Source organism: Fukomys damarensis, unplaced genomic scaffold (genome assembly GCF_012274545.1).
Source record: "Fukomys damarensis isolate Sample0158 unplaced genomic scaffold, DMR_v1.0_HiC HiC_scaffold_16, whole genome shotgun sequence".
NCBI classification, from domain to species: Eukaryota; Metazoa; Chordata; class Mammalia; order Rodentia; family Bathyergidae; genus Fukomys; species Fukomys damarensis.
The window spans coordinates 29,102,498-29,113,411 of record NW_022900928.1 but is presented as its reverse complement, the minus strand read 5'-3'; the positions used below and the strand labels follow the sequence as shown (position 1 = coordinate 29,113,411).

General features: G+C 36.6%; 1 pseudogene; it reads right to left on the bottom strand.

Annotated features, from left to right (window-relative positions):
- Positions 1-9,245: 9,245 nt before the first annotated feature.
- The window catches only part of LOC104856278, a 9,328-nt pseudogene continuing 7,659 nt past the window's right edge, over positions 9,246-10,914 (bottom strand).

Sequence of the window (10,914 nt, the reverse complement as noted above, 5' to 3'; positions counted from 1 at the left end):
ATACTCTACAACATTGATACACTTTGTACACCATCATTCCTATTCTCTAAGTAAGAAAATTGAAGTTAGTAAGCAGTAGAATCAGGATTCAAACCCAGACCTAATCTTCAATGTTATCCTATTTTCCACTCATAAACCAGCATTCCCATACTAATTCTGCCATATATTCCTCCACCAGTTTCAGCATTAGTAACATAATATTAAATGAAATTTTAGTATCCAAGGTATTTTTTTTCTCGGACATAGTCTTTGGGTTGAACCTTCCAATTGTCTGAGTTCCAGTTTGACACTCTTTCCACTATATAGGTTGCTATTAATATAGGTTGCTATTAATCTTTTTCTCCTATTATTTTACTATTCTATTACAAATGTGAATAGCATCTGAATCCTTTTTAATTCTGCCTTTATAGTAAGGCAGAATACTAAGATGCCTCCCCAAGATTCCCAACCTCTGGTTGTACATGGCCTGTACAGACTCCTCCCCTGAGGTTCAAGCTGGACTTGTACACATGAGAGGATACCATATTGCTTGTGGGTTATGTTATTTTACAGAGTGAAGGGATTTGGGGGATGTGAGTAAGTCCAAAATCAGCTGACTCTTAGTTAATCAGGGGAGATTAGGTAGGTGGGGGATAATGAATTGTGTCTCCCCGATCCCATTAATATACTGAGGCCATAGCCACCAATGATTTTTTGGAGTTAATGTCTTTAGGAGTTAATTAAGGTTAAATGCGGTTATAAGGGTATGGTCATAATCCTACAAGACAAATGGCATTATAAGAACAAGCAGAAAGAGAGAAATTAATCTCTCCCTCTCTCCACTCCTCCATTCACGCACAAAAGAAAGGCTATGAGAGGATACAGTCAGAAAGTAGCCACGTGTAAGCCAGGAATAGAGTGCTCACCAAAAACTGAACAACATTGGTACCTTGATCTCTGACTTTTTATCTTCAGATCTAAGAGAAAATGTGTTTCTTTGGTTAAAACCACCAAGTCTATGGTATTTTGTAATTGTAAGCCAATCTCATACACTGGGGTAGGGCAACCCACATGGCAAGGAACTGCAAACAACTTCCATGGAGTTGACAGCAGTCCCAGAAGACAGCCTGTAAGAGAGCAGGGACTTCGTTCAGTGAACCACAAGGACATGAACTGTCAACCACCACATGAGGTTCACATGAGGTCCCTGAGCTTTGGAAAGGAACGTAACACAATGCTGACACCAATTTCAGCCATGTGAGAATATGAGCAGAGAGTTCATGTCTCAAATATCATAAATGGAAACTGTTTTAAGCCACAACTTGTGATAATTCATTATGCAACAAAAGACTAATAGTCTTTCAACTCATATTTGTATACTCTTTCAAACCCAGATCAAATACTATCTCTTTATGACTCCATTTACTGAGTATATTATCATATTAGTCAAGATAACATCTATACTTCATAAATCTTTAATCCTTTATCAGATAATGATCAACATTACCTTTAGATTGATTCAATCACTCTATCTTTATACTAAGTACTTTCTACATTGCTAATACTGAGTCTAGTGCTGAAAAAAAAAACTTGGATATAGTCTTTGACCATCAAAAGCACGCTATTTACATATTAATGTAATACATATTTACTGAGTGCTAAACTACTGGCTATGTGTTGTGTCAAGTGTAGAAATGCAGTAGAGACTAGAGTTACCCTCCTCATCTTCATAAGGCCCAAACTTTATAGAGAACTGAGTATGTAAGCAATTATAATAAATAGCATGATATATGCTATAATCAAGGTATACATAGGATAACAGTTGAGGGGTGGAGTTGAATGAAATCAAAGGGCTTTTGGAGAAGGTAGGAACTGAGCTGACATTAGAAAAAACAGGAATTAGCTCGGTACAAAGATAGATAAACTCAAATAAAATGAAGAGCAAGTACAAAAACAGAGGGTGGAGCATCATAACATCATTAAAAACTGCAAGTAGCTTAGCAAGGCTGGAGTACATGGTCTCATACGTGCTGATGACTAAGAGATGAGTGTAAAAAGGGTAGGCAAAGGTCAGATTATGAATACCTAGTATATAAAGCTAAGAAGTTTTATTTCCAAGGTAATAGAATATGTTTAAGAATGGGAAACTTGATCAAATATAAAGCTGTAAACTTTAGACAACTTGGAGTGAAAATGTAAAAAGACCAGGGTGACACCAGGAATAAAACAGACCCTGTGAGTCATTTTGAGAGGATGAACTCAGTAGAAGCATGGGAATCATTAATATTTGGTAAGACGACTTCTTTATCTGAGATGTGGTTCTCCCTCAAAGAGCATGGCTCTATCTAGGCCTTATATCATGTTGCAATCATTTATTTTACTAGCTTTTTCTAGCATTGGATCTTACACTCCTGAAAACCTACACTTCTATTTTATTACTGTTGGTGCTCATGAGCTTCCTTGCGCTATCTTGTACATGCAGACTTTCAGTAACAGACCTATTTCTCCCAGAAATAAGGAGGAACACATCTCACCATCACTGCACAGTATACAATAAAAAAAAGATGACCATTTTAAGATTTTTCTATTATTCTACAAAATATTTGATGACTAATAAATTTATGTGTTGCTATAATATGTCAAGCATAGAAAAACTGGAAAAATTCCTTGAGAACATTTTTTAAAGTCTGTAAAGCAAAAAGGACTTATCATTTCTCATTCCAGATATTATATGTCTCAATATACCTCAACTTTTTCTGGCAGTCATATTCATCTAATTATTAACATTGATTTGACTAAGGACTTAAGGTTCCAAATAGCTTTTTAATTAGGCTGTTATACTTATGGCAAGCCTCCCTCCTCTCAGCAGTTGGTTTTAGGACTCAAGTATAAGACTATCTCCTTACCCAATTAAATTTCATCTTGGAATTTAAGATGAGCAGAACATATATTTCGCTTTTTCAGTCACAAGAAATCATCTGATATACTATTCTATTATACAGACAATTACCATCTCTAAATACTTCATATTATCACATTAGTTTAATAAGTTTTCTGTGTCTTTGTTCAAATACTTAAGATTGTAATATCCTAGAATAAGAACACCTTTCTTGCTTAATATTATATCCCTAGCATATTGCCCTGTTTCTAACATGTACTTAATCCACATTTGGCAGATAAGTAATTGAATATAATAAACAAGACTAGATTTTAAAAAAACAGAGCACTATGCCATGTTACTAAAAATTTCCCACTACATGGATAGCAAAATATTAAATAGTTATCAGTTTATGTAACTTTTCTGTCTTAGCTCATACATCATCTTGTTTCCAAAACTATCATGGCATACCTGTGTCAAACACCTTACTGGAGATATCTGTGTCTTCAAATCTAATCGGCTTATCAAAATGGATGCAATATTCTGAGGTAACTTCTTAAAAAAATGTTCATTAAAGGAGATGGAATTTAAACTGTAATTTGAAGGAAGAGCAAGTAGGTCTTCAATAGCTATATGCAAGGGAACAGCCACTTAGGGCACTGGCAGTAGCTTTTAAAAGTCATTAAAGATCCCTATGATGAATGTTATTATGTATATCTAAAATGTACCAATAAAATGAATTATAAAAGGAGAAATCAGTAAAAATAAGGAGCAGAGTGCATTTTATGTTTAGCACAGAAAGTAGGTGGTGTACAAAAACAAAGAGTGAATGAGAACAGTCATGAGAGACAACTTAGGCTGATCAGAGATACACTGCTGTGGACTTTAATTGACTAAGAAACTATTTGCATCTTTACAGCAAACTATAGCAGTCAAAGACAAATGGGAATCACTCAAGTATTTGTTGATTAGTTTATTAAATATGAAAAATTCCTGAAAGATCAGGAGTCTCCCCTAAAGCCTTCTTCTACATTCTTCTGTCTAGACTGTGCGCATAGTTAAGAGCACAGTCAAATAAGACAGAATATTATTGCTACTTATATTAACACATTTTCAAGAAAAGTAAATGGCAGCATCGTGGGTGGGAAAGTTCCATTAAGGAGATGGTAGATTGTGTGAAAGCATGTGATAATGAGTGTGTCAGGTCTAACCAAGAAATATCTCAAAACTAGCAAATAATACTGATGAAGCAACACTTACAGAACAATAATCAACTCTTCGCATTTCCAATTTATAACTCAAATAACTCATTTCAAGCAAGAAAATCCACATCTGGCATAAGAACAGGCTAAATCATTCCCAGATTTTTTTCATAATATCATCCATGTGCATTTAGCAAGTTTAATTTAAAATGTATAATAAACACACTAGAGAAAGTACACAGAAAAGCATTTCAGAATTAGAAACAAGAAAAGGGACAAACTACAGATACAGACAAGATTTTTTTAATTTAAAAAGGAATACTACATACAATTTCATGGCAACAATTTTTAAAACCAGCAAAAGCAAACGTTTCTCTAGCAAACAATAAATTACCATATTGTCTCAATGAATGACTGAAAACTTGACTAGACCCATAATTACAGAAAACTAAAAAGGCAATCAAAGCAGAGAAAGACGCTGATGGTTTTATAGGTGCTATGGTTTGAATGTTTATCCTTTCCAAAATGTATGGTGAAACCTAACTGCCATTTTGACAGTATTGAGAGGTGACAGAGTTGTTTGGGTCATAAGGTCTCCAGTCTTAGGAATGGATTAATGCAATGTCATGGGAGTGGGATCATTATAAAATGATGAGCTTGGCACTTTTTTCTCTTTTTGCCTTTAACCTTCTCTTTGCCTTTCTGCTATATGATAAATATGTAAAGATGTAAGAAAGCTTTCCCCATATGCTGGTGCCTTGACCTTGGACATCACAGTCTCCAGAACTATGAAAATAAATTTCTATTCATTATAAATTTCTTGTCTCCTATATTTGATTATAGCAGCACAAAAGAAACTAAGACAGAGAGTTGGTACCAGAAGTGAGGTGTCACTAAAACTTAGACAACAATGTAGAAAAACTGTTGGAACTGGATAATGAGTAGAGGCTGAGAGATTTGAAAAAAAAAAAAAAATGAAAGACATACACTGCTGTGAATGGCAAGTTAGAGGTGATTCTAGTTAAGGCTCAAAGAAGAAAAGAGATGTAGGGAAAGACTGAACCTTCTCAGAGAAGTGACCTTGAATAGAATGCTGACAGGAATATGGACAGTAAAGACAATTCTGATGAGGCGTCAAATGGAAGTGAAAAACAAAGTTTGTACTGGAAAGTAAAGGAAAGACCATCCCTGCTATAGAACAGCAAGGAACTTGGCTGAATTGTGTCTATGTCACACTACTAAGTTTTGGGGGGTGGTATGACACAGCACAATTGAACACTCAGTGTGAGAGGACTTAGCCATAGTAATAAGGTGAGAAAAAGAAACAAAGTGTCATTTGCAAACATCATTATCTACCCTACACAATTCAAAACAGTCAACTAACTAAAGCTGGGGTATACAGGAGAAAGAATTAAAGAGTAATGAACTAGAGTATTGTGTGGAAGAAGTATTTCAACAGCAAAATATTCAAGTGCTGAATATGGTTATCTGTATATGGTAAAATGCAAAGGAAGAGAGATGATTTTAAAATGGAATTTCTTGCTAAAAGGAAAGCAGAATATAAAAATTTCAGGGGAAGCAAAAGCCCTCAGCCCGGCCATGTAAAAGAATAAAAATGTATATCTGCAACAGAATACCTGCGGTGTGGTAAAGCAACTATTGTATAAGGAGATTAGTGTGAATAGATGGAAGCTAGGTGCTATCCACAAAGACAATGGGAGAAAGATCATGAAGGCATTTGAAAGAAAGTCTCCATTGGTACAATGACTAATGGGGCCATGGGGGTTAGGCTGCTTTCAGAACTATCCAGCAAATAGTGTGCAATATCAGCTGAAGAGAGCTGCAGGCACAAATTCCAACCTGTGAGACTTGCTCCATAGGCTGTACCTGGTAAAACCATAGATAAGACTGCCTGAGTCCTTAGGAGCCCAATCTCCACCAGTATTTAAGAGGCTGAAACAGGAGGATCACTGAGAGTTCAAGGTCAGCCTAGGCTACATAGGGGGTTCAAGGACATCCTGAACTACACAGCGAGATCTTGTCTTTAAAAAAAAAAAAAAAAAAAAAAAAAAAGATTTAGTTCTATGAACTGTTCACCTTGCTCTGTTTTAGACTTTCTTGAGACCTGTTACCCTTTCTTCTTTCCTATTTTTCCCTTTCGGAATTGGTAATGTCTCTCCTATGACTGTGTCACCATTGTATTTTAAAAACACAACTTGGTTCATTTCATAAACTGACACCTAGAGGGAAGCTTGTCTGAGAATGAATCATAACATCAGTTTTACCCTCATCAGGTTTAGATGAAACTTTGAATTTTTCAGTTGATGCTGGAATAAGCTAAGACTGGGGGGTACTAGGATAGAATAATTGCATTTTGTATGTGAAAAAGAAATACACTTTAAGTAGCCAAGGGGGGAATACTATGATTTGAATATTTGTCTCAGGTATTGTTATAGCAGCACAAAATGGACTAAGATAATCAGTGGGATATACCACTTAAATTACATAAATTTTTTCGAATCATGAAAAAAATGCAGAGCATCTTAATTCATTTCGCACTATTGCAACCCTCACCAGTTTTGATTTACAAAATACACACAAAAAAATAAAACTATAAGCCATCCTTACTTTTATAAAGAATTGAAAAACAATAAATATATCAGCAGATTTAACCCAGAGCTGTTAAAAAAAGAAAAAAATCATAAGCAAGTAAAATTTATCCCAAGAATATCAGAAGAGTATAAACTTAATTAAGACTGTGTAATTGATACTTTATGCCCAGCCCTTAAATGGCCTGGAAACTCCAACTTCCCTTCTCTGCATGCTCACTCTGGAGGGAAAAAACAACCCCCATTTAAGAAATCTGACTACCCTGAGAATGCCATGTGTAAGGAAGCTCAAGCTAGCCCTGTGGAGAGCCTGCTTGGAAAAAGAAAGTGACAGATGCCCTGCCAGACCCCAGTGCTTCCATCATTCAGGCTGAGCCACCAAACATGTGAGTATCTTTTGATGGTTTCAGCCACAGCTTTCACTGCAACTGTATGAAACGCTATTGAAAATATCCAGCTAAACTCAAGTCACCTACAGAACTAGGAGGACTCAATGATAATAAACTAGTTTTTTTTAACTACTGAGACCAGGAGATACAGGGACAAAGGGCAAGAGCCTGAATAAACTAAAGGGCAGGACCTGGATAAACAGAAATAAGCCTCAGAAACCTGGAGTGCAAAAGACGAAAAAAAATGAAGTTTGCTCTCCAGACAGCAAAAGCCTAGCAACATTGGCAACTGCATTTTCTTGTATCTGTGAGCTGCGGTCACTCACCAAGGACTGCATAAAAGCCTTTAGATTTGGATGTTTCCAAGATGTCCTCCCTTTGAACTGGCTTTCAACTAGTGAGAGCTTTTTGTTTGTTTTTTCTAACTAACTACAGCTGGTTCCACGCTGTCCTGTGCTTCATTTGTCCATGGACAAGAATCCAGTGGCAGAGAACTGATTACACTACTAAGTTTTGGGGGTGGTATGACACATTATAATTGAACACTCACAGTGAGAGGACTTAGCTATAGTAATAAGATAAGAAAAAGAAACAAAATTGTTTTTTGTAAACATCATTATTAACTACCTTACATATCTCAAGAGAGTCAACTTACTAAAGCTGCCCATGGCGCTACATGCCCACAATCCCAGTTAGTCAGGAGGCTAAGGCAAGAGAATTGCTTGAGTTCAGAAGTTCCAGGCCAGCCTGGGCAACATAATAAGACCCTTTCTGTTAGAGAGAGAGACCCTGTCTCTGATAGAGTCAAGGACAGACAGAGATACAGATGGGGGAGGTTATGAATGTCAAAATAAAATATCAACCAACATGTATAATCTTGAATGCTTTTAATTTCAAGAGTTTCTCCATTAACCATGTGTGGTATATTGAACAGACTACTTCAACTGGTGGAACTAAGGTACCAGGGTAGTATAATTTTTTTTAATGTTCAGTCTATTAGCAGCACTTTATGAACAAGGACAGAATAATATGATCACAAGGAAATACTCAAAAGTCTAAAATGATATCTTGGGCAGCATAAAATGAATACCAACAAGGGTAGGTATTCTAAGATGTCTCTCAGCTTTTGATGAAAATGACTTGTAGGTAAGGAAAGACAAACAACATTTATATCACAAACCGACTGTAAAATACTTCATTACTCTGGGAACGGTAATGAACAGTCATAACCCATAAGCAGAGAGAAGAGCCATTTGAGTGTATTAATTGGGTCAACCAGTTCTGTTAAATTTTAATACTGTGTGGTATTGATTTCCCCTCTAAGTAATGAAGTCAACTTTCATATTCTTTATTTTTTTTTATCTTTCATATTCTTGATAGGAACATTAACCTTTTTGATTCAGATAATCCAAACCCATCTGACATCTGACTCTGGGTCTAAGAGTAAACTACTTGCAACACTGACGTATTTTCTTAAAATCTTCAGTGGTGCTAAATCAACATATTAACATAATCTGAAAATGAAAATGATAACGAGCACAAAGCTGCCACATCCATGAAAAGTATCTCATATTCTATTATCAAATGACAGAGAACTTGTGGTTAAAATTATTTAAGACATTTACTATAGTCTGTTTGTGGCCACTCATTTAGTTGAGTGAAGAACACCGGTGTTTTAATAAGGTCCCTTATTAATCACATGAAATTTCTAAGCAAATATTTGGAATGCTCAGAAGATTCCATTTTTAGTCTCCCAGAGCCTCCTGAGATCTAATTTAAAGTGGGACTTGACAGAAGGAACGAGCATCTTTAACTTTCAAACTCTAGTTGAAACAACAGAAATAGTGTCTCCTTAAATCCTGGGAAACCTCAAATAATGTGCCTTATTTATGAAATGGAAAAAAGATCAAATCAATAAAGATAAAGGATGCAATAGTTATCAAGGTGGGTAAATGCCCAATCATCTTTAGTCCTCATAATATGGGCAAAGCTATGTGGAACAAATAGGCCAAATCTAACTAGACAGTTTGAGGAAGATGTTTTCCTATTGGATGAATGAGATATTACTTTATGAAAATAGTGGAATGGGAGAGGGAGCAATTCTGTGCTTCTCACTGATACATTTATTATGTTCCTAGTAACACTGAGACTAGCTTAAAAATAGCCTGGAACAAGAACATTCTAATCACTAGCTGCCTTTTCCTCCTTTCTTCTTTTTCTGTTGCTGTTTCTTCTTTGTTGCTGGAGCCCCTGCAGGTTTCTGATGTCTTGGGGTATTATGTTATTTGTAGAGGCAGGCACTGCTGGGTCTTGGGGAGGTGGGAGGAGTGCTCAGTTTTACTGTCATCCAGTTCAGATGAAGCTCCCACAGTTGCTCCCTGAGTGCCCTTTCCAATCTGATCCTTCTTTTTACCCTTCTTTCTTCTTCAGTAGTAAGAATGTTCTCATACTGGCAGCCATGTTCCTGGATCTGAGGTAACTTTTGGGTCATAATTCTTAGGCAGTTTTCCCTTCTTATTCTTCTTCTTTTTCAAATCTCCCTGGCATTGCTCATTTGGTTGACTATCTCCGGTGACTTTTCCACCCTTCTTCCAAATGTATGTAGCACCAGGAGAATTTTTAAGAGCTTCAATGTCTTCTTTTAGAGATATACTATCTGCTGAGGGCAAGTAATACTAAGAGCTTTTGCTTTCTCTGGATCTACAAGTGAATAAGCACAAATAAGCTGTGCCAGGGTGTGAATAGCTTTTGGATTTTTGCTTCCATAGCTGTTCTAGGTCACTAATTGCCTTCTTCCTCTGCCCATATTTGAGTTTGAAGTTTGCTGCTTCTCTTATCAAGGACAAATGATCAGGAGATTTGGGCTGATGTTTTTGGTTCTACTGCACAGCCTATGTGAAGACCTCAACAGCCTATCAATGTCTTCCTCATGGCTATACATGGTCACTAATGCATATAACATGCCTGGTTTATGCTTTAACTCTTCTATGCTTCTCAGAATTAGACATGCTTTGGAAATGTTACCTTGAGAAATTTTCAACTGTGCCATGGTCAGCTCAATGTGAGCTGAATTTTCTGGATGCTGATCTAAAAACTGAAGCAGAGCTGGGCAGCTTGGATTAACATAGGCAGGAGATGCTCAGGACTTTAGGACTATAAACCAGTAGATATTTTGCAGCATTGATCTGCCTGCCTTGTGTACATAGCAAGTAAAGCTTTGTTACATTCTACAGCTTGCACTTGTTTCTTGGAAAATTTAAACTCTATTCCTTCTGCACTGGTTAATTTCACCTTCATGGAGTCAAAGACATTTTGGACCTTACTAATGGTAATGATGTTATTTGCAATTACAGCTACTAATCCCACATCTGTTGGCTTCAGTTTTATTATCTGATTGTAAAGCTACAAAGCCTCCTCTGACCCTGAGGCTGCAGAATGTAGGCCACCTGACCGTGAATGATCACCAGTTCTGTCTGTGGGTCTTCTGTCCCATCAGTCTTCTGAAAATGACTGGCAGCAAAGATCATCAGCTTTCTGTAGGATTTAGACTTGTCCAGTCAGTGTACAGATGGTGTTGTAGCACAGTTCATGGGTGCTTTCTTGGGGGCCCAAGTTCTCTGGAAGCACTTTTTCCCAACTGCCTTGAGCTACAACAAGTGCTGAAAGGTTTATGTTCCTCTCCTCTTCATAGTCATCTTGGGAATTTTTCACAAGATCTCTACACACAGCTAAGCATTCATCATAGTGTTCCAAACAGTATACACTTGTCCATACAGCTCTTTTAGCTTGTCTGTCTGCTGGCACTTTCTATTGTCTTCAAGGCATTTTTAATTCTTTTTTTTTTTTTTTTTTTTTTT